This window comes from Hippichthys cyanospilos, chromosome 2 (genome assembly GCF_059441005.1).
Source record: "Hippichthys cyanospilos isolate Australia breed blue-spotted pipefish chromosome 2, RoL_Hcya_1.0, whole genome shotgun sequence".
Taxonomy (NCBI): Eukaryota; Metazoa; Chordata; class Actinopteri; order Syngnathiformes; family Syngnathidae; genus Hippichthys; species Hippichthys cyanospilos.
The window spans coordinates 32,845,819-32,871,562 of NC_142370.1; the positions used below are offsets into that span (position 1 = coordinate 32,845,819).

The 25,744-nt window shown below is 39.9% G+C and overlaps 1 protein-coding gene across 2 annotated transcripts in view; it reads right to left on the reverse strand.

Moving 5' to 3' along the window:
- LOC148428310 (carbohydrate sulfotransferase 11-like) overlaps window positions 1–25,744 on the reverse strand; it is an 86,469-nt gene that overhangs the window by 58,338 nt on the left and 2,387 nt on the right. Inside the window, exon 1 of one of the 2 annotated variants that reach the window (XM_088404353.1) lies at window positions 17,080–17,328. The exons of the other annotated variant lie outside the window; for it this stretch is intronic. The gene's annotated coding sequence lies outside the window, so the exon portion shown is untranslated. Of the gene's footprint in view, window positions 1–17,079; window positions 17,329–25,744 lie in introns of those variants that run through there. 2 annotated transcript variants of the gene reach the window in all.

Below are 25,744 nucleotides of genomic sequence, written 5' to 3' on the forward strand. Positions count from 1 at the left end.
AGAGCGTAGCCTTTTTCTTTTGAACCCACCCTACACGCAGCATAACATGCGGCAGAAATGTTGGGAAAGGATGAAGCAAGTAAAGAATGTTGGGGTCAGGCCTGCCTCTTCTCCAGTTAATTGGCCTGGCTTGTAGCTGGCGACTTGACAGATTGAATTATCAAGCTGCCTCCCATCTCCCTGCGGTACATCCTGCTTGACTATTAATGACCTGCTCCAGTAGCCTCCTTTGCTCTGCTTTCTCTTCACTGGTATTTCCAACGCCGAGCTGAGAAGTGCTCAGCTGACCATCCTTATTACTACTCTTTATCAATTTTCTCTAATATTCATCCTATTATAGGGTCACGGGGAACTGAAATGTATCTCAGCTGGATTAAAGGCAGACTTCAACATGGACTGGACTTAACTTTTTAATGTCACAGTGGACCATGCGAAATTAATCCATTCCGGGGTTGAGAAATCGCCGTATGGCCGGCAATAGAAACCTATGCTAATTAGCTAATGTGTGTAAATCCCCTGCTAAAAACAGCAAAATTGGATATACATGTTAAAAATTGGTAACAAAATTGTATAATAAGTGCTATGTATATATAATATACATGAAATTTTATTTACCCTTGAGTGACTTGAGCTACTCACAGCAATAATCCAGAGCGAGACTAGCCTAGCTTAGCCTAGCCTTCTTGGTATATTTTGATTCTCTCCAGCTTGGTTTCCATACTAATCATCTTCTTCTCCCTTTAACATCACTAGCAATCTTGGGAACCATGGCTAACCAATTCGAGTTTGAGTTAAGCACTAAAATGCACAATAATTACGATAGTGTAAGCACTGACACGAGATCAAGTCTTTAGCACGTCAGCATCTTTGTGACACCATTTTAGTGACACCGTGACGCTGACCAATAGCAGACCAGTATCTCAGTGATGCGTTGCAGCGCATGCAGTTTGATGCATGAAAATAAGAGCAATTACCTAAAAACGCCTGAAGAGGGAGGCAAAACAACATAAACACAGCCAACCCCACAGGTCGTGACAGTTCTTGATGCCGTAGATCATGACAAACGCTGTAACGAGGGGACGAAAAAGCTTAGTATTCCACTTTTAAGTTAAGTGAATGAACTGCCTTGGTTCAATTCACTACTTGTTATTGTCAACATTAACACAGCCAGCATTACTGGGGGTGTCACTGTTTGACTTATCACGCAATCGGTACGGAACAATCAGAGTACCGTATTTTCCGTGCTATAGGGCGCACTCTCAATTAATGACATATTTTCAAACTTTTTCAATCACAATATAATAATAATCACCATAATAACAATAATAACTCAAATAATAACTCTAAACTTTCAATAGCATAATAACTCAATGTCAATATGAGCAACCTTGTTCAACTGTAAACACACACAAAAAAAACAGGTAAATCTTACTTTATCGGTTCATTCCCCATCTACGAATCCCAATCTCAATATCGATCCATATATAAGGCGCACCTGATTATAAGGCGCACCATCAGCTTTTTTTTTTAAAAAATAAGGCTTTTCGGTGCGCCTTATAGTGCGTAAAACGCGGTAAGCATCAAAACACATGATAGGCATACCTGCTTCATATCATAGTAAAAGATTTAGTTTAAATTTGTCTCAGATGTGTACACCTTCACAGGGTTGAGATAAATTGACTTTTTTTTTTTTTAAATAAATGTGTACCCGTTCCTTTTTTCCAGGTCTGCATTTCAGGCAAGCGAGGCTGGTATAATAGTGATAATCATCCCACCTCCCACAGAGGCTAAAAGCTGGCTGCCTGCTGACTTCCTGACAAGCCCGGGCATTACTATGTAATCATTGCTCACCATCTCCCGCACCATACCGACATGGAATCAACACACACGGGCACATTTGCTATCGAGATATAAACAAAAATGTAACGATGCATGTATAAGTGACGGAGACGTAGCCGCATACTCTCCAGCTCAAGTAATCACACTCCCGCAAACACACGTTCGCAGCTTGCTTATGTGTGAGGACGAGTGTGAGAGGCGGCAAATGGCAGGGGCAAGGTTATCCGTGTATACAGGCTTGTAGGTGTTATTCTAAAACGCGTGCAGCGTTCTTGGAAATAAGATTCGTCGTCGAGGCTTGCTGAGTAACTTTTGGATAAATGTGCGGAAGTCAGACCTGTTCGAGTGACTGAGTAAGGAGGAAGGAAAACGCCGCAAGAGATCAAATCCCGTTCCACTCATACGTTTCGGGTTTTACCTACATTTGACTGATGCTATAGAAATTGAGGTACCTCGCTTTGTGAAATTAACACAAGCAGCTTTGAATACATTTTTTTTTGCCTAAATAGAAGCACTTTTTACATGTAAATGGAACAATCCTTTCCAAGGCCCACTGTCAGGTTCGACTAATAGACATTTGTGAAAAACTATAAAGAAAGAAGGAGAAAAGGCATTAATTTCTGCTCCTGCATGAGGAGAACGGAGAAGGACTGCACAAGTACAATTTGTTCTGAAGCAGTTTCTCTGAACCCTCTCTTTTTATTTGGTTCAGAGGTCCCTCGATTTCCAAGGAAAAAGAATTGACCATAAACATATCACCACCTAACCAAACCTCATTAACGTTTATGCTAAATTGCAAATTTCCCAGTTTCACAGTATAAAAGCTCAATAAATACATTCATAAATCACACGTTGCTGACCTTTTCATTTGGTCCCTTTTAAAACCATTCAACCACAGTTAATCGTTGGGTAATTGGCCAATTAAAGGGTTTAACTTTTTTGATATTTTTTCGGCGATCCCTTTAGCGAATCTCAAATTTGTTTGCAAACATCTCTTGGGGGGCTTTGTGTTCCCTTTTAAGTTTGTTCCCCTCACGCAAATTCACATGAAAGCACCCACCCATGGACCCTTTTAAAAGTAGACCCCATAACACATTATGCAGTCAGTTCTCAAACCGCAGCAAGCACCCACGGGACCCTATTACCAGTGACACCTCCACCGACCGGGCTCTACTTGCACAGTCAAGGCGCTAGTGAGCGTATCAGAGCAAATATACAGAGACAAAAAGCAACGGTCGATACAGTGCGGAAGAAAAATCAAATGTGATATAAACAGTCTACAGTAAAGAAGATGAAATGGGACGGGGGTGTAAAATATGGAAGATTTGATGTGTGTTGTGTGATCAGTTTGGTACGGGCCAATAGGAGGGGGGTACTTGGTGGAAATGCAAATTTACAGAGGGAGCGAGAAAAGGATGAAAAACCAAGAAGTGATGTTGACGACAGGGAAGCGACGTATGTCCGTTTTCCACTCTGTTTTCTATGAAATTCTTTGTTTTGAAGTATGAAAACACAGAATAAAACTCAAGATCATGCCGCAAAGGTTTGTTCTGTATTTTTCTCAAAATAGGGATTCCCGAAGCTCTGGACTTAAAAAAAAAAAAATCGGAAATGTGATTTCAATCTTGTTTTTTTGGCACATTGTATCTCGATATACAACAAAAAAGGAACATTGAAAATTTGTACGAGATATACAACAAAAAAGGAACATTGAAAATTTCACCAAGTGGACCTGTTTTGGGCGGCACGGTGGCAGAATAGTTCGCTCATCCACCTCACAAGCCGAGGTTGTGGGTTCAATTTTGACTCTGGCATTCTTGTACCGAGTTTGCATGTTCTCCCCGTGCCCTCGCGGATTTTCTCCAGCTACTCCTATTTCATCCCAGATTCCCCAAATCACGCATGGTTGTCCTTAGTTGTGTTTGTGAATAATCATTTGTCTCTGTGTGCCTTGTGATTGGCTAGCAACCATTTGTGGGTGTACCCTAGTGCCCGAAGACAGCCGTGATAGGCACCAGCAAGCCTGCGACCCTTCAGTTAAGACAGTGACAGCGAAAATTTTTCTCTTTCCTAGGGGGAGCCTGGCAAAATATACTTGAGAAACACTGAGTTAAGAGAATGGATGAACGCCCCCATTTTATTGGCCCGTACGCATCATTTGTACATTCGTAGAGTTTCCTAGAAAGTTTTTCGAAAGCATTTGTTATCTTAGCCAGGAATGTAAATGGGATTATTAATATAAAGCAAACATTGTGTCAGCATATACAGGAGCCTGATTTTTCTGGGGTCTGTGTTTAACCGCATGTCGGTGCAGCAGGGTTTCTCCCTCACAAGTGCGCACACTTGTTGAGAAAATCGTCGCTGTGACAGATGAGCCGTCGCCATTTTTCCGCGCTCTGCGGAGGCAGATGTCGGCTCTTCATGGCCGTCTGTTGCCTTTTGTTTCAACGTGCGAAGTGAGTCAATTAGCTAATGAGCGGCAAACGAGGAGATAAGACCAATTAAAGGATAGTGGATGTGATAATGGCAATTATGACGACGACATCGGTGAGCCACCAGGTCAGCATCGAGTGGAGCCACTTGGATGGATGACGCATAAGCAAATAAATTGCTCTAAAGATGTTAATTGGAGAGAATTAGTCATTCTTCTTCTGTTGTTCATGGTGTGCATCATTTTTGAAAAAGTCTTCACTCCAATGACACATTGACATAAATTTGAAATCTTTTCCAGACTGTTTGAAACAAAGTACCGTATTTTCCGCACAATGAGGCACACGCTCAATTAATGACATATTTTTACACTTTTTTCCCATATATAAGGCGCACCGGATAAGGCGCACCTTAATTTAATGACATGTTTCAAAACTTTTTCAATCACAATATAGTAATACTCAAAGTCATAACAATAATAACTCAAATAACTCTAAACTCTCAATAACTCTCAATAGCATAATAACTGAGCTTTTTAAAAAAATTAAGGCTTTTAGGTGCGCCTTATAGTGCGGAAAATACGGTAACGCAAATATTACCGTATGTGCTGCCATGATGCTTAATTATGGAATGATATATGTAATACATACAATTAACCATTGCACAGTATTTTCTCCAATCCTTTGATCTTTACATCAAAGGGAAAACATTGAAAGCGCACTCTAGGGAGCTGAAATTTCACCCAGATGGTGACATGTTCAACATGGCAAGACCACGTTGTTCAAATGGAGTGGCTAAAATACTGCCAGAATGATACGGAGGGAAAAATAATCCAAATATTGCACACAGTTTAAGAAAAATGTGTAGTATGTTTTACTACCAAAGGGAATGGGAATTAAGGAGGTCCCGATTTTTTTTTACACCCAAATCCGAGCCCATATCACCCACGTTCGCCTCACAGCTGAAAGGTTTCCGCTTCAAATTCACCTGGCTCCGGCCTTCCTGTGCGGGGTTTGCATGTTCTCCCCGAGCCCGTGTGCACGGCAAGTGAATTGGACAAGCTACAGTAAATTGTCCTTAGGTGCGATTGGGTGCGTGAATGGTTGTTCGTCTCTGTGCGCCCTGCGATTGGCTGGCAACTAGTTCAGGGTGTCCCCCGCCAGCTGAGATAGGCGCCAGCAAGCCTGCGAGCCCTGTGGGGATGAGCCAAACCAAAGATTCCTTCTTTTATGGCGAGGGTCTAATAATAACCATGGAATAAAAGCTCAACTCCAGGCGCTATCATCGCCATTATTATCATCCCCCAAAATACACATTGAGGGCAATAAGCAATCTCCTCCATCGTTATGTTTACTGTCCATATTGCTTCTGAAGAGACACCACCCCCGAGAATAAGCCCGCACTTTTAACAGGCCATTTCGTTCATTTTTTTAGGTGGCATCCATATTGTGACCTTTTCCTTTTGGTCTCACCTGCCCTGTGATTGACAGGTGAGTTTTTCCGCCTTTCACTAGAAGTCAGAAACTAAATAAACAAACTTGAGCCACTTCAAAAATGTTTGGTAGAGATCTTTTATGAAGTTTTGTGATAATGCCATTCAACTTGAGCGCAGGCCATGTTATCAGACAGCTCGGATAAAAACGCGTTTTTAAAGGTTTTAATTGTGCATGGAAAACTATTGTTACCAAATCAATTATTAAAGTGACACTGTGTACGACAAGGGTGCCAAACTGATTTTTATCGTGGGCCACATTGTACTTAAGGTGTCTATTAGTGGGCCGGAATAAATCTAAAAATAGTCTAAAAAAGCTTCAATTTTAACATTCCCCTTTAATTTCTCTAAAATCCTGAAAATTTACGACTTAAAAATAGAAAAACATGTGTCTAATAAATGCCGTATTTGCTGGTTTACATCTTTACCTAGTTTTGAAAACGATAAAAACTGTTCAAAATTTAGATCGGGAACAGAAAATGGTTATTTTTGAAGACAGTCTGCAAGTTTAGCTAGAAACTTGAAATCAAATCAGCATTTGGCGGGCCACATAAAATGATGTGGCGGGCCGGTTCTGGCCCCCGGGCCTTGGGTTTAACACCTGTGGTATACGATTTAGATCGTTTTAAATTAACTGATGACATATTTCAAAAACTTGCAAACGAATGTGTTCTTATCGACCAAGAGTGTGTTTTAAATACAACTATGGGTCTAGTTAAATTCTATTACACGGGGGGGTGGCACCCCTCCGGAGGTCCCCATGTCTGTTATAGCTCCAAACAGCAGGAGGAGGCGTGTTTATTGCCGCATTTACCGTAATGCCCCTAATCCAGCTTTATTTGGACCTAGTGTAAATTCGGCCTAAAATGTATCAACCTGTCGGCCGGTCCTATTTGCACAATTTCCATCTATGGTGGCCCCATTATTGCTGCTACATATTTATAATAATTAGGCATTGATTGTGTCTCCAGACCAGAAAAAAAATAATAAAAATCCATGCAGTCTTGAACCAGTTGTGTAAAACTAAAAGTATATCGTCATCTAATGTCATATTTTGTGAAAGCATATACTGAAACTATGGTGTGCCAGATTCTCATATTTGTATGCATGTTTTGTATGCAACCACAACCAATTAGAGATAGCGTTGTAAAATACTGCGGATGATTTTATTCCATGTAATTATCATTCTCCGTTCTGCGTTCTTCAGAATTAGTAGGTAATATAAGCACAAGAGCGACAAGTGCTAATTGGGTTTTCATTGTTAACTCACCACTTCTCAACCTGAGTAAATTAAAGGCAGGGAAATTTAACCTTGGAAAATCACATAAAGCGCAGCATTCAAATGTGTGTCATCTAAATGCGCTTGTTATTATGTGCGATGATTACATGAGTTTAATCGTCGGAACATGTGGAGTGCATCGAGAAAGGCTTCACTTTTTCCATGTTACAGCCTAACTATATTAAATGAATATTTTACTTTGAAAATTCTACACACAATAAATACCCCATTATGACAATGCGAATGCATTTTTATGTTTAGATGACTTTTAATTTAATAAAAACAGAAAACGAAGAAATCGCATTTGCATAACCCTTTATAGTTTTTGCTTAAAATTTTACTGATCCCTCCACAGATTTTCAATCGGATTCCAGTCTGGGCCACTCCAGGAGTGGTTCCGAAGCCAATGCTTTGGCTGTACTTTTCGACTCGTTGTCCCGCTGAAAAATGAACCTTCGGCCCAGTCTGAGGTCAAGATTGGTCTGGAGCAGGTTTTCATTCACGTTATGTTTGTATAATGCTCCATTGAATTTAGCTTCGACCCTGACTAATCTGGCAGTCCTCGACTGAAAAACATCCCCATAGGATGATGCTGCCACCACCATGCTTCACTGTAGGGATGGCCCTTGAGTTTTTCAACTTCCTGACCAAGGTCCTACTCAGTTTAGATGGCCGGCCGGCTCTAGGAAGAGTACTGGTGGTTCCAAGAATACTGAAGGCCACTTTGCTCACTAGGACCTTCAAAGCAGCAGATTTTTTTTGTTTTTTTTCTGGAGCCTTGCCTGGATTTGTCCCTCATGAAAACCCTGTCTCGCAGGTCTAAGACAATTGGTTTGACTTCATTCTTCGTGTTTGCGCTCTAATACGCACGTTCAAATGTGGTACCTTATATAGGCAAGTGTGTGGCTTTCCAAATCATGTCCAATCAACTGAAATTATTGCAAGTGGAGTCCAATTAAGATGTAGAAACATCTCAAGGATGACGAATGGAAAAAGGATGCGCCTAGCTCAATTTTGAGCTTCATGGCAAAGGCTGTGTATACTTATGTCAATTTGATTTCTTATTTTTCTATTCTCAATGAATAACAAAACATAGGTAAAAGAAAACTTTTTCACATTGTCATAATGGGGAAATGTGCGTCGAATTTTGAGATAAAAGATCCACAAATGCAGTTTGGAATTCGGATGCTCAGATTTGGAAAAATACACGCGTCCATTTTTCGTCAAGCACTTAATTTGACATTTTCATACTCAGAAAGGAATAATATTGCTTAAAAATTGGATTTAATGATAGACGACTACGATCGAGGGTATAACAGCGAAACTTTCCCTCGAAGAAATCCCAGCCGCCGTAGCGCAAGAAGAGCTCCCCGCGATATGACGAAGGGGGATAATAATTGCGTGAAAGAACAACTGACGTCAAATTAAATGACATTTCAGTCTAAAGGTCACGGGAAATTCCAGCAGCGAACCATCCCGCTCCGATGTCGCGACTAGTGACTTAATTCAAAGTGCCAGTGTGAGGTTGAACGCCGTGACATTGTTTGCGGAGATGCCTCCAAACATATACAAAGAACTCCTTGAAGGCTGTACACATTCTACGCATATTACCATGTTGAAAATACGAACATACGCGCGGTTGTTGTTATGTAATGTGTGTAATCACACACGCAGATGCACCCGCGCGCACAAAATGACTGTTTCTATTATCAGCGGGACATCATCCGCTGGTGGTAAAATGACCCCGTTGTCATTCATCTTCATCGTATTCCCCAAGGATAGACCGGGGAAAGATGAGGAAGTTGGAACCGGAGAAAATGAGATGATGAGATACTACGAGGAGGAAAAACACAACGTCCGAGACTTTCGTTGCGATACAAAGATACGGCATTGATTTCGGGCCGGGGAATTAATAAAACGTCGCCTGCGCAATATCACGTCGTACGGCCGAGATTTATAACAGCGCTCGGGCTTTTGAGCTAGCGTTTGACAAAAGGCCGTAAAAAGCGGCGATGAGTTCAAAACAACATTTTCTTGAAAAAGTCAATTGTCAGGCATAACGCAGGCGCATCCTTTGCGCATTGCTGTCACTCTTAATGGAGTCTTTTCTCAAAAAAAAAAAGCTTTACTGTCTTTCTTTTATGAGGAGCCATGGATGTAACAAATCAAATGTAATGTGCTTCATTTTCCGCCCGTGTATAATCTTCTTTATATCGTACAGAATCCAAAGTGATGACAGCAATATTATGCGGCTACGATAATGTTTTCTTTCTATTGTCAGTTAGCGTAGAATCCTCTAGGCGGGGAGCTGAATGCGGGTAATGACAAAAGAAGCCAGAAAACAAGACAGTCATTTTGAAAAAAATGAGTCGATATAGTGATCGTTTGTTCCTTGACGTATCGGGTCCTATGCGGTTGCCGTGCTCGTGAATTTGCCATCCTTTAGGGCTTCGGGCTGAATACCAATACTTAGCCGTCATTTTGCAGGTTCAAGATAATGTGAACGCAGAGGTGGGGCTACAGAAAAAAAAGGATGCATGGCCCTAAAGTAAACTTCAATCACGTACAGAGCCACGGTCCAAAAAAATAGAAATGAAACAAAATGCAGAGTACCTCTTATGAGCGTCCCTTGTTATGAATGATTCAGGTTACAAAACGAAAAATGATTCAGGTTACAAAACGACCCTTGGGAAGAATATTGTCTCTCGCTACGAAAGAAAATTCAGGATACGAAAGGCGGAAATTGTTGGTGTATCATGATGAGACACTAGCGCTCTCTCGAACACTGTAATACGTCTTCAAAACTCACAATATTTTTTAATAATTAATAATAAATAATAATTTATTATATGATGGCTAGTCCACAAATAAGACAGTAGTTCTCTAATACAGTGGATGTGCACTTTTCGTCTTTACACGCTTCATCCGCATTTTTCACCAATAGTTTACATCGTAGAACAAACAAACATCAAATTGACATTAGATGCGACTAACGCTGTACATATTCACATAAAAACACATAAATGCCATTTTGGGCTGTCCCTTCTGATGTTCGCGTCGTTAGCATGTTAGTGAATGGGATGAACATCACGCAGGAAGCACTTTGCATGACAGCAAACTAAACTTCCAGACTTAAAATGATCCAAAAATCAAATCTATTGCTTCTGTAGACTTGTAAATGATGTCTGGAAATGTAAAATAAAATCCTACAGATATTATACTGCATCCCTTGGACTTTTTCTACACTCGCCACCAGCCAATCGCAAGGTCTACCGAAATTTGTTCTCATTTATTTTTCCAACCGGGGTCTCCTTTCGACTCTTGCGCATCAGCGCGCGGCCCTGCATGTGGACATAAGCGTGCATCTCGCCATGTCATACTCACTTACTGGCCAGGGATGAATAATAGCGCACAGCCTCCAAGCGGCACCGGCGCACACGAAGCGATAGATGCGAAGTGACAAGTGTTGAGGGCAGATTCCTGGTAAGCGCTCATTGTGGCGAATTTAGTGACAAAGAGACAGCAGGACTTAGGCGAAGGCATCTCAAAAGACAACGACGCTAACAAATGGCCGACGTTAATGCCAATAGCCCTCCTAAAACGTGCAACATCTGAGCTGTGAAAAAGTGGCGCTAACTTATATCAGAGCCCCATACGCATGTGGGATGCCTTCAGGTTCCTGCCAAAAAAAACTTGCTCTCGGCTTTCAAGCATGCAAAGAAAAACAAGAACATTGGGAATAGAGATGAATATATGCTTGTGCTAAATTTGACATTTTCACACCCCTTGAAATATCATCTCGCACCTCTAGAGGGTGCAAAAACACCAAAGTTGGAAACCCCCGCGGCAGCAGGCAAACAACCTTGAAGTCAAATGGATAGTACCATTAAATGTTATACTCGTCAGATTTCGTAAAATATCCTTGAGCAAAAATATTCTTGATATTTTCTCACATTTAGTCTGATCGAATTGATTGTTTTCAGTGTGTGACGCATCCGCAGCACAGAGGTTGTGAACAGCTGCCTGTAGGGCAGTCTGACAGCTTTTATTTTGGTAGCCGGACCAGTAAACAAAAAAAAAACAAAAAAAACGTTTTATTTGATGCAAAACTGATGCCAACACATTTCCACTTAATAATGAATTACCAAAATGTATTCAATTTATTTAATAATTCTTTTTTTAATTGAATATAAATTGTGAGATTTGAGGCCACTCCCCATAAATTGTGTAACGTCAGACCCACAGAACACAACTTTGAGCCAGCCGGGTTTGTAAAAAGTGATCAGTAGGAACGGCAACGGTGTCGGGCTGTCAGTGGTAAAGTGTTCACAAATATTTACATCTGTTAAACTGTATTTGAAAAGCAACCTGACTGGTCTGTCAGCATATTATGGAGCCCTTGAGCGCTGCTAGCTAGCGGCTGATTTATGCTAGATGCTGGACCAAACGCTAGCAACTGGATTCTGCAGAGTAAGGTCGTTTTTTTTGTTTTTTTAGCACTCTGATTTGGTGGTTAAACGTGACTGTTGAACAACATTATGATGTTTTGGTTTTTTTTTTTTGGGGGGGGGTCTTGGTGGTGCAGTCGAAACTAAAGAGTCAAGCTAGCTGTTGACATGTTGCCAAGAACAACTTCAAAATAAAAGCATAGCAAGGCCTTGGTAGGGTTTCTTTTGAAGTAGGCTGGCCTACTCACAGCATTTTCCGGTGTGTTTTACTGTCTTTAAGAGTATGAACCAACTCCTTGTTTGTTTTTGACATGATTGGCTCGTAAAGATTCTTCTTCTTCGGATATTTCATATTACCGTATTTTCCGCACCATAAGGTGCAACAGATAAGGCGCATGGAATTGATTCTTTGAAGCTACATGGAATCAAAGCTACATTGGGGGCAGCATTTGTGTTCTGTTGTGCATTCTCTTGTGCATCCACTAGATGGAGCTGCGCTCAAGGGAATGTCAACTCAATGATCAGAGAAGTCACTCAAACTTTATTCATAGAATATAAGCATTCTCACAGCTGTGTTCACTCCAAAAATGATCAAGCAACAGTTTTATTTTTTCCCAAAAAGTAATGTCAGTGAGGTGGTATTTTCATAACACAAATTTAAGGCTTTTAGGTGCGCATGGAATCAAAACTATAGTGGTATCTAAGGCTGCAGTTGCATTCTGTTATGCAGCCACTAGATGGAGCTGCGCTCCAGGCGATGTCAACAATGATCAGAGAAGTCAGCAGTTTATGCAGTCACAACATGATCCGATCCATATATAAGGCGCACTGGATTATAAGGCGCGCAGTCGGCTTTTTAAAAAAATGTAAGGCTTTTAGGTGCGCCTTATAGCGCGGAAAATACGGTAAATGTCAGTATTTAATGGCTCAGAACAGATTAGCACGGCACGCTAAACATTTCAAGCAAAAAAATCTTAGAAGACTTGATCCACCAAATAATGGAGATGAATGTTGCACACAGTTGCATAAAAACTGACAAATGAAAATAAAAAGATAGCTTGGGCCGAGGTAATGAAAAGAAAGCATGTAGCGCGTCCAAGCTTTTTTTTTTTTTCCCCTCTCCCTTTCCCGAGGCCTGCATTATTCAGCAAATGATGAAGGTTCCATTTTCTCTCCCTTGCAAATGCATCGAGATGGAAGGTGGCTGACCAAGAGGCTAATCCAGCCAGTCAATCATCATTTTCTCATAATATCTCAGCCACTTCATATATTGGATATTGAGTATGACATAAACTGTGGAACAATCCTAAAGAAGTTTCCTGACAGGCTAATCTTGGTTGAGATAAAGCGTGTCAATAGTCGTTCTTTTCAGATATAACCACAAAAAAATAAAAGACACCACAATGTCTGGTGCTAGCATTAGCAATTCACACACACACACACCAATGTGCATACTGAAGGACCATTTTGAAGCGGCGATAGCGCCTCATTGAGGAAACAAATTATCCGGGCGTTCCGGTATCTGACCTGGATCGGCAAAGGGTATTCGAGTGGAGTGCCCCCTCGCTCCTCACCCTTTCCGTCTTTTCCACCAACACAATCCATGAATGCAAAGTCATAGTCGAGCCCGCATCTAAATGTTTCATTACCGCAAGACGCCCAAATTTCAGGCGGCGCGGCCGCAAAGATGAGAGGAAAGCATGACAAATTGAAATAAATGAGAGGGGAGAAAAGGTGGCGCGCGATAAGTTGATCCTCCTCTCAAGACGACGGATGGAGGGAGAGATGATGACGGCGGTAAAAGGAAGAAGTTGGAGTGATTTGGCTTAATGAAGGAGAGGGGAGAGTCCAGGAAAAAGGGACGTCATTAGAGCAGGGCAGAAAATCCATTGAATTCGGTGATTCATCATTTTCAAATTCAAATATTTGAAATTGAGCTCAATTGATATTATTATTGATATCAGTGATATTTTGCAAAAATGCTGAATGGGTGGTTTACAAGACGTGTTTACAATAGGTACTAACTACTTAATTGTGGCATTCAAAGAGAGTACGATTATCTTGCCATTTTTAGCAGTAAAAAGTTAAAATTTTGCCTATAACTAATAGCAACAGCCATTTTTGAACACTATCTCAGCACTCAAAAATTATATATATATATATATATATATATATATATATATATATATATATATATAAATTTAAAATAGAATATCTGGGATTGAATATCTGGGGTGTAGAACATGGTATTTTTCCTACTTCCGTTTTTAAATATGTGCAATTAAACAAAATTTGGCAAAATGGCAGTTTACTAAATATGGGTTTTATGGTCACGATATTTTTTTTACCATGAAGTAAACATCTTGTTTCCTAAAGCTGCACCCCTCACGGGTGTCTGCCTTGCTCCCTTCATGATGTCGTTCAATGTTGCCTGGCCACGAAACTTCCATCCATCCACAAAAATGAAAAACAGTGTCTATACACTGCTCTCACTTCTCTCCTCCTATCAAATCAGTCAGCGTGGAAACCCAGAATTCATAACAAAAGTTCCACCCATGGATTCATTATTTACAACTGATGTCAATTGTTCTGCTTATTGTAATACTTATTTTTGCCACTTTCTACTGTTGTAAGTAATAAATGAAACATTGCCGTTTACTTGGTCGACTCGGTGTAAAAGCGCTCCCCCTCAACTCTGGAACGCAAACAAAACTAAAAGATTTGGTGGGGGTGTATTTACCCCTGCACAGGCGGTACAGGGGCGATGTAGAGGAGGTATGAAGTTTTTCCGTCATCATAAGAGTTCTTCAAGTCATTTTTATCTGCTCGGGCGGGGCCGGTGAGAGAACCAAGAATAAGCAAGGAATGCTTAGAAACGCATCAAAAACTTTAGAGGCGTTTAGGGGTAGAAATCAACATTACAGCACGGTTGAACTCCAAAAAGGTGACATTTCTCGATTAGGACCCCTTCAAAAGGGCAAACGGGTTCCAACAAATGGCATTTTGACCATTGTTTGCGGTACTTTCAGCAAAATAAGAGCCATTTTGTTGAAAGTTCTCATCCCGATTAGCATCTGCGATTAGTTTGAGGCACAGTTGAATTCTCTTTCCATTGTGCCTCCCGCTATCAAACTCTCGTGTTGTGTGCGCTATCTCTTGGCACGCAGACAGGTTGTTGCTCCCTGCAGTGAACAGACATCACACAACGGCTACTTGGAAGGGAATGCCAGAGAATTAGCCTTTGCGAATATGCATAGCATCACTTGAGCAGACAAAAAGGGGGAGAGACAAAAGCGTCATTTGTGTAGCTGGCATATATTTGTTCGGATAAGACACTTCATAGACTTTTGTTTGAAGATTTTGTCTGCGGGTGTTTGGGGAGGCAATCATACCAATTACAGCATGTGTGTCTTCATAATGAAGCAGTTTGTTTCAAATGTTTTGCGCGCTTATGAAAAATAAATGCAACCGATTCCCGTTAGGATCCCGATGGTTGTTTATTATTTCTGCGGGATGAATAATTAAATTTTCATTTTTGCTAATGCGGCATTCAAAACGACGGCGATGGGATACTTGTCGTTTGCCGGCGCTCGCGCACCTTTCGTGACTGGAAAATCTTTGTGCTGAAAAAAGTACCGTAATTCGTGTATGAGACGTGCCCTTAAATTTGGGGTCAAATTCCAGTATTGTGTTCTTATACTATGTATAAGCACCGACACTTTGGGAACAATGTAAAAACGGAAGAAAACAGAGTAAAATTCATCATTCAATTCAATTCTTTGTCAAATTGCTACTAAATCCTAAAAATATATTTTGTTTTTATAAACAGTCACGGATTTATTTGACAAAATGTCGCTTTCTTTTGCAAAAAAAAAAAATCAGGGTTTTTGCACCATCCCTCCATATAAATTGCCTCTAAAATGGAGCATACAAAGCATATCAAAACAACGGCGTTGTAAAAATTTTCATTTTAAAAACGATTATGGCCGAAATAATATTCATGATTATTTTGGTCAATATTATTCATCATGTTTGGTCAAACGCGTTTTTTATTGCCCTTTTTTTAAACAAGCGGGATATAAACAAGGCTTCAAAGCTTGGTACTTACAAATAATAATAATAATAAACTAAAACAAATCAAGTAAATAATTAACTTATTTGCTGTGTGCAAACCAATGAAAAAAATAAGCCTACAAAGAATCAAGCACATGATTTACTTTTAAGCAAATTTTAATCACTTAGCAGTCAAAATGACATTTTCGGTCATTTCAACCCGAATTTATTTCAATTTTTTGCCGATTTTTCAAAATGGGTCTCAATTGACAGCGAGCACTATATAAAGTAGCAGTCGGGTGAGAAACTCAACACCATTTCACACTGGTATATTAGGGTGAGAAAAGCAGAGGCTTTGGTCAAGCAAACATGCGGGTAACATTGCCCCCTGGTGGTAGAATAACAAAGCACACTATTTGACTTGTAATAAATATAAAGTGCTCGACTTTTTAAATGATAATATCGAAGAGGACGAGCTTAATTAATCGCGGCAGCCGATATCATGGTGTCGATTAAAATTCGATTAATTGTGCAGCCCTAGTTGGATTCATCAATAGGGTTGTGTTATGCGGAACACAGGTTAATACACAACCGACAATCCTATTGGACAACCGTTAACATTCATTCTAAGGCAAGAACCAATCAGCTAACTGGAAAAATTACGAGCGGCCATAATTTCTTTTAGAAACTGAACAAGAAGGCGTGTCCAAACGTTTTGCCTGTACTATAAATAAAGCTAGCTTTCCTCGCCTTCCAACCAATTGTATCTCATCAACGTGACTGGGCCAAGTGGATTTACTGGCAGAAAATGAGACAGTTATTGATTGCCCGCTTACACCAGTAGCGAGAAAGCGCATTTGTTTCATTTGTAAAAGGTTACACTAATCCTTGACAAAGCGTCCGGCATTAGTTCACAGAAGAAAAGTTATTAGATCCGAGTCAACAGGATGTTATTTCCTGTAGATTTTCAATGACCTTTATTTAACTGTGCACTGGCTCAAGCGATTGATTCTCTCGCCATGCTTTTCTTTTTTTTTTTTTTTTTTTTATCACCGTGAGATGATTAATAAATGTCGCCAATGTAGCGCTATGTTGGTTTTATTTCCCTAAAGACAATAGTGTGGGTAAGTGTTCGTTTATTTATTTATTTAAAAAAACACATACTGTACTGTTATCGCAACGTGTTGGATACACGTAGTATGTGAACGTTGTTCAACAGCAAGCCAAACTCATTAGTTTCATGAGCCAGGTAGCTGAGCGTCTTGCTCCTTTTATTACACTTGGGATGACTTGAGGTTCATGAACATTCAGAGTGAAACTGAAAACAAACGAAATTAGCATTAGCACTTTGCTAACGAAATAAATGCGTCACAAATGACTTCCGTAGAAAATGAATTAGCTTAGATGCTAACGTCAGCTAGCAATTAGCGATGCTAAACGAACACGTTCGCGATCTTTAAATATGCTAATTCGGCCATTAACATTCATATAAATTCAACCAAAACAATGTCTAGAACACTGCAAAATACAGGACTTACAGCCATTGCGTTCGGAGGGACAAGAAAGCACGAAGACAAACACAATGTCCAGCCGGAGGTAGGTAAGTTGCGCACGTTCTTTTCTGAGCACGGCCTATATGCCACCGTTACACACGGCGACTTCCTGTTTGCGCCTTCAAAATAAAGTAGAAAGCGGAAGCTAAATACACGGAACGAACACGTGATTGTAAACAGAACAAAAGAACTACAACATTTGGAAACATTTCTCAACAAATATTACTGTGGGCAGAACACATACCAAAATGAATAGAATAGAAAAGCCACTGAAATTGTAATGTATCCTAGAGCAGCTGTTGTGAAAAAGCGAACGGTTAAAGCGGCTTGGATGGAATGTGAATTTTCCGCTGGTGATTTGCAAATAAGTGTCCTCCATTTTTTTTTTTTTTTTTTTTCGTGTCGCCTCTTACTTATTCCTACAAAGTAGCCTCCGGTGGCATGAGTGAATGATGCACGCGGCGGCATGTTAAAGGTTAATGGAGCAAGCCAATGGCTCCACTGTTGCACATCATATAAAAAAAAAAAAAAAAAAAAACAATCTCATCATCACAGCGCTTGCTGTTTCTCAAGGGCAAACTGATCACAAGCAACACTTCAACTGCGGAAGTGCGACTACTTAGCGAGGCACTTTGTAAACACTGAGACACCCAAGAGATAAGCTCTTCAGAATTATATTATTTTTAGTGAGAAGTACACATTGCCATCTATTAAAAAAAGTTTTTCAAGTATTCTTGCGCAATAATATGCTCCGCTATCAAAATGTGTGTATGTGTGCCTTTGGTTTTACCGCAAAGTTGGACAGTCTTCGTGGGGACCGCTTGTATTTGTGGGGACCAATTTGGTAGACCTCACGAGTTCGGCCCTCTTTTTGAGAGTCGCGACTTGCTTTTCGAGGAGCCATTGGTAAACTGAGGCCCGGGGGCCATTTGTGACCATTAAGCTTTTTAATCCGGCCCCCGGGAAGAAATTATCTGTCAGGAGGAGAGTGATCATTCTAAGTGCTTCAAAATAGTAACTGTTAGCAATAAAAAACAAAAAAAACGGTATTTTGCTCATTTAATTTTCAATTGCTGGAAGAGTCATTTCAATAATGAGTCATTTCAATAGTGACGTCCATTTGAACAAATAAATCAAACTTAATCCTGGGGTCCAACTCTGGTTAAAAACGATCGCAAAAGAGAATAAATCTCATCTTCCTAAATCGTCCATATTTTCTTGTGTTCATATCCATAAATCATATATTTGTTCCACCTTAAATGTGTTTCAGATTTCCCATATTGTGAGAAGTTACTGAACACCAAAAGACCGCAATGAATAAATGAATAAATGTGTCAAATTTCTCTTAATTGAATCAGCTGGAGACATCATACATTTGATATGATCCTCTCCATTTCAGTAATATTCCTGGGTGCAAACAAGGATGGACTCGGACGTTGGTTCGGTCTGCTTGCTTCTTTTATTGAAAATAATGCCCTAACAAGCCCAGCTAACACCAGCTGCTGCTGGGAACTTGCTGCAAACAGCCAACTGACGTTCACCCTCTAGCTTGTCCTGTTGACGGTAAGGAAGAAAACGGCTGATATAAAAATGCGCATATGTTTATCAAAACTCGGCTTATGTAGCTGACAAATCAATCGTCCTTGAAAGGTGTCGTATTTAAAAAAAATAAATAAATACGTATCTAGGATGCACCGATACTTTTGGCCTTCATTTTTGGGGAAAATAGTGAGTCTTATATTTGGGGAATAACGGTAAATAAATACATGTGCCTTGAATAACACTGTTGTAAAGCTGAGGTTAATTTTTTTATTCAATACATTCAATCTCTAGATATTTTACTCCATCCGGTCCGGTCCTTTTGTCAAATTTTCGAACTCTTTCTGGCCCTCGAGTCAAAGAGTCCGCCCAGACCTCTTTTACAGGATAGATTCGTATTGGATTTCGGTTGGCGTTAAGGTAAGGGTAAGGCGTTCTGCTGTGACGGTTAGGGTTAGGAGATAGGAATTGCATTACGTCAACGGGTGTCCTCACAAGAACAGTGGTTAAAAGTGTGTGTTTGAGACGGCACGAAAATAAGATGTAAGTTCCACTTCGCCGCCCCTCGTCCCGCGGATGCCGCCGCAAGGACGGGCCACGGCGGGGTCAGCCCGTTCCCGATGATCCCGGATGATTGGCGGCTCTACGCGCGTAACACGGGCGAGTGCTTCGGCGTGACACCGAGCCTTATTGGACTGGACCCGGGTTCGGGGGCGGGGTCAAAGGTGAGCGAGGACTTGAGAAGGGAGATGTTAGCTTATGATTGCTTTATGACTGACAGCTTGACAAGGCCAGGTAGGCAGAGGAGAGGAGGGAAGCACTGGAAGGTCAAGGTAGAACTTCATTCTTTATTGAATGCGTCGCCTTGGTGACGATGATAATAGGCGGCGCGCGCGCCGGATGCTAATTGTGCTCGTGCGGCAAGATGTGAAAATGATTACCGCGTTGAAACGGGCATTTCTCTGCACGCTTATAAATAATAAGGATGCTCTTCAGCATTGAATTCTTTTCAGATTTACTTCATCCTCTCTAGCGGCATTGAACTTCATGACATTATTCAAAAGGTGCACAATGTGTGCACGCAAAACATATCCTCCTCTCTTATTTACACCCTGTGTCGAGCTTTCCCCGGGTGTGACAAATAAATCAAACGTTCCCATCATCGAATATTTGCAGTTTTTCATTGAAAAGGAAGAAATTAAATGGTTTTAAATTTCTAAAACTTGCAAATGAATGTGTGCTTAATGACCACCAGTATGTTTTGAATATAATCATAGGTCTAGTTATCGTAAAATGATTTTACATGGGGGGGTGGCACTTCTCCGAAGGCGGCCATGTTTGTTATAGCTTCAGACAATGGTAAAAGCGGCACCTGCAGCACCTCCTGCTGGCTGTAGTGAAAATCTGTCTAACTCTTACACACTATCTCTCTACATACAGGAAAATCTATTCCCAAGAAAGCCGGACCAATAAGATCACGGTATATATTTATATACCGTATTTTCCGCACTATAAGACAATGGTAAAAGCGGCACCTGCAGCACCTCCTGCTGGCTGTAGTGAAAATCTGTCTAACTCTTACACACTATCTCTCTACATACAGGAAAATCTATTCCCAAGAAAGCCGGACCAATAAGATCACGGTATATATTTATATACCGTATTTTTCGCACTATAAGACAATGGTAAAAGCGGCACGTGCAGCACCTCCTGCTGGCTGTAGTCAAAATCTGTCTAACTCTTACACACTCTCTCTCTACATACAGGAAAATCTATTCCCAAGAAAGCCGGACCAATAAGATCACGGTATATATTTATATACCATATTTTCCGCACTATAAGGCGCACCTAAAAGCCTTATTTTTTTAAAAAGCTGATGGTGCGCCTTATAATCGGGTGCGCCTTATATATGGATCAATATTGACATTGGGATCCGTAGATAGGAAATGAGGTGATTAAAAGTAAGCATTACCTGTTTCTTTTGTGTGTTTACCGTTAAACAAGGTTGCGCATATTGAGTTATTATGCTATTGAGAGTTTAGAGTGATTATTATTACTTTGCGTATTACTATATTGTGATTGCACTGGAGGAAAAGTTCCCTGATATAAATGTTGCACTACATGTTATACCTTGTTGTTAAAGATAAAATGTCACGGAAATACTAAGAAAATAAAACATAAGACAGTTGTTTATTCATTTTGGGAGTGAATGGAGTTGCTTTGTAATCTACTAACAAAGTTTGACTGCTTCTACTGTTGCGCCTTATAATGCGGTGCGCCTTATATATGGAAAAAGTTTTAAAGTATGTCATTAATTGAGGGTGCGCCTTATAGTGTGGAAAATACGATAACTTTAAAACGATTTATTATATTGTTTTATAACACTGTTCAAAACAGTATAAGCACAACAGCACTATTGATCAGAAAAAAAACAGTAACAATACTATTAATCATAAAAAAGTTTTTCATGTTGGAAAAATTCAGTTCATTGTTATGCTCGACATACAAAATTTTCTCGTGGGCCAGAACCATAAAGTGGAACCCGCGAGGGAGAAATTTGAACTGAATACCCGAGAGGCCCACATCATCGCATAAGGTAAAGGTAAGGTAAGGTAAAATCTGAGAAATATGGCACTCGCTCTGCCAAGCAACAGGAGGCTTCAAAAATGTTCTAAAAATCAATCCAGGCAATTTTGTTGATTTGCTGCCAAAGAAATTATGTTGGGGGTGGGGGGGGAATCAATGTTTTTTTTAATATTTTTTTCCGAGTTACCTGAGCAATTGAAAGTAACAACTAGAAAGGCAAAAAAAAAAAAAAAGTGTCCGACCTTTCTGTCTTTGGAGGAGGACCGTTCAACTAGTGAAATTGTAAAACGCGACAAATAAAACGCCTCCTGACATCCAGTAATTGTACTAGTTTTTCCTGCATGAAATTAAATCAGCCAAGTTTAAACACCGGTCCCCAACACGTGTCATCAATTGCTTTTGTTTCTTGTCCAATCGGGCGGCTTTAAATCCTCCATCTGTCCCCTCCTTACATCCGCTCTGATTTGATTTGGCATCTCCACTCGTCATCTTTAAAGCCTTCATGTTTCTCTGCCTCTTCGGGCTTAAATATATTTGTTCCTCCTCTCAAGTCCATCATCTGTATGCCCATCTTCATCTGGCTGCTCAACCTCAGCCCTTCACTAATCAGCGTCTCATCCTTCTTAAAAGCTTCTCATTAGAGCCGGCTAAAAGGAAGACACAAAGATCCCCGCTTCCTTTTGGCGGTTATTCGCATGCGCGAGGTCAGGTGCTGCCAAGGGCTCCTCGCTTGAAAATCAAATCTAAGGTGGCCCTAAAGAGCAAACAAGTGCGATCGCTGTTAATCCTGACGGGGCTCGTTGCCGAACGTCAAATTTGTTAGACTTTGGAAACTTTGTCGCCGCGTTCCAAATGTTGTTGTCGCATAATCAAATTCTATTAGCGGCTTTTGAATGGAGCGTTTTAATCTGTCAAAAACTTCAAAGTAAAATGTGTGAAAAAGCAAAGTATCGTACCCAGTGCAAAGCTCGGGTTTTATTTATTTATTTTTTTTGCTGAGTGGTTTTGTGAATAATTGGCATAATTGGAGTAGTATTTTCGAATTTTGAGCAGCAATTTTTCCAGTTTTCTCACAGTACAGTGGACCCCCCGCCTAGGGCATCCCAGTTTTACCTTTTTTTCTCGTTACGATGTGGAATACTAAGTTTTTTCGTTCTCTCTTTAATTAATTTCTCCCGCTTTACGATTAACATCCTCCCTAAGATATTGGTCAGCGTGATTGGGTCACGAAGATGCTGGTCTGCTATTATATAAGGCTCGGTTTTTTTTTTGTTTTTTGTTTTTTTGCTGAGTGGTTTTGTGAATCATTGGCATAATTGGAGTAGTATTTTCGAATTTTGTGCAGCAATTTTTCCAGTTTTCTCACAGTACAGTGGACCCCCCGCTTAGGGCGTCCCAGTTTTACCTTTTTTTTCTCGTTACGATGTGGAATACTAAGTTTTTTCGTTCTCTCTTTAAGTAATTTATCCCGCTTTACGATTAACATCAACAACTGTCATGACCTGTGAGGTCGGTTGTGTTTTGAGGTATTGCTTTTATTTTCTGTTGGCGTCAAACTGCCTCTACTGCAACGCATCACTACAATACCGGTTTGCTATTGGTCGGCGTCTCGATTCCCTAAGATATTGGTCAGCGTGATTGGGTCACGAAGATGCTGGTCTGCTATTGGTCGGCGCACGGGTAACAGAAATGGCTGGCTTAAGACTTTATCTCGTGTGAGAGTGCTTTCAATAGCGTGTTTATTAAAATCAGGCTTACGTCGTGGAAATTAGTTTGGAGTTATTGACAAAAACACAAATTTTCGACAGAGTTGCCCATTTTGGGATTTTTGCAAAAATTGAACTCCCGAAGTTCTCAACTTTCATTTCACGTCAGCCAAAAGGTTCAAATTGTAATCCAAGTCTATGAAAATAAAGGATCGGAACAGTGGTGCACAACCTTTTTTCACCGATGCATCCCCATGTGAAATATGTTTATAGCCAAGTTAAAAAAAAAAAAAAAAGACTTAAAAAATCAGTGTCTGACTTATTAAACCTTTCAAACTTTTTTGTATCGGTCCAGAAAAAAAATAATCAATCTATATCCTCTTTTGCATCATAGAAGAGATGATCAAAACGAATTAATTTTGTCATTAATAAATATTTGTCCGCAAAACATAATCATCATAAAGTGTCATATATTTGTCCACAGAAAAATATTAAACATAAAGTGTCCTCTTTTGGAATCATAGTAGAGAGGTGTTCACAAACATAAATCATTAACTTGACAGGTAACGAGAGGTGGCACGTGACAAATTCTAGTATGGGGAAGAATCTGTTTTTTTTAAATAAAATTTGAAATTCAATAACCTATTGAACATAAAATGTCTTTTATAAACTTACGTTTTCCTGAAACGTTTAGTTAATTGAAAAAGTATTATGAAAGGATTTTTGCCCGTTGTACCCGTACCCCCATTGGATTGGAAGCTGATGTGCACCGTTAAAAGATCAATGTGGCAAAACTTGAACCCCTCTGTGTCAATTTCAACTCAATTTGGGCCATTGATCTAGAAACATCTAATAAAAAAAACTTCAATCCTCATTTTTGGTAGACAGCCTGATTTTGTGAAAACGCATCACGTTTATCTTCTCTGTTCCAGAGGAAAGGACTCGAGTGGCGGCGAAGCACGCTGCATTCTGAGATGGCTCTTGTTTATTCACTTGTCTCATCTGTCATGTTGGAAATGATGACACTTTGATGAGCTTGACAACGATGTCGTTGAACTCTTTTTGTTTTTACGCTTGTTCTCCTTGAATGGCAAAGTCAAGTGTTTCAGGACTTAAGGTTCTAAAAGCGTCTCCTCTTTTAACGGCATCTTTAGTCCAAGTCGTGGGCAGCTCACGTCGAACTTCAAGTGTCTTGTTTTGATGGACGAAACGGGAATTCAAATGATAGGAAAACAGTGTCAGTCTAACATAAAAATAGAGTCCGTATTTTCTGCACTATAAGGCGCACCGACATATTTGAAAACAATGACATATTTGAAAACTTTTTCCAAATATTGGGCGCACTGGATTATAAAACTCACCCTCAATTAATGACCTTTTAAAACTTTTTCCATATATAAGGCACACCCTCAATTAATGACACATTCTAAAACCTTTTCCATATATAAGGCGCACCGGATTATAAGGCGCAGCCTCAATTAATGGCATATTTTAAAACTTTTTCCAAATATTAAGGGCGCACCAGATTATAAAACACACCCTCAATTAATGACATATTTTAAAACTTTTTCCATATATAAGGCACACCAGATTATAAGGCGCACCCTCAATTTATGACACATTTTAAAACTTTTTCCATATATAAGGCACACCAGATTATAAGGCGCACCCTCAATTAATGACACATTTTAAAACTTTTTCCATATATAAGGCGCACCGGATTATAAGGCACACCCTCAATTAATGACATATTTCAATAGAAAATTCAAAGTAATAACAATAATGACTCTAAATTCTCAATAGCATAATAGCTCAATGTCAATATGAGCAACCTTGTTCAACTGTAAACACACAAAAGAAACAGGTAAATCTTACTTTATCACTTCATTCCCCATCTACTATCAATTTTGATACATATATAAGGCGCACCTGATTATAAGGCGCACCATCAGCTTTTTTTTTTAAAAAATAAGGCTTTTAGGTGCGCCTTATAGTGCGGAAAATATGGTAATTCTTATTTACTGATTGAATTCATAATTCAGATATTTGACATTTTCTTTACTTACTAACATTCACTCCCGTATCTGCGTTACCTAGCAACAGCAAAAACAGCAAAAACATTCTGCCCTTTTAAGTGCAACGCTAACAAAACATGCCAAAGGCACAAAAAGTGAGGCTCTGCTTTTCCACGTCGTTTCATGATAAATAGGCGATATTTCTCATAAATATGCCACAAACGCATATAGTGGCATAACACAATGTAGTGTTCCCGCCAGGAAATGTCAGCTCCCGTGGTGGTCAATATCTGAGAACCTTTAAAGCTGGATCAGAATGTTTAGCACTTGAGTGGCATAATGTCACGGTCCAAAATGGGATATGAAATTTCAACATCTCAACCCCCCTGTGGATTTGAAAGGAGTTTGTTTTCGCTGCAAGGGTACCCAACTTTAACATAGATGAATGCCATCTTTTATCTCTTTTTTTTTGGGAGGGGGGATTGTTTAACAAAACAAAATCCGTGCTTAAAATCGTATTTTTAACCCTTCACTGGGCACAGCGTCCGCTTTCGGACGATAAGTCTAAAACGGGCAAAAACGGCCTTTATTAGGCACACATATTTCTATTTCTAAGTGTAAACAAGCAAGAATTTCAGCAAGAAATTTAGTAGTACGTTAGAATTTAAGCAATGGCCGTCGGCCATTTTGTCCGTTTAGACAAACTCATTTTTATCATGGGCCGCAATTGTCCAAATCTTTATTTTACATCTACAGTGATCTAGGCATCATTTAAAAGTTTAGTTTAACTGGATGTGTAATGAG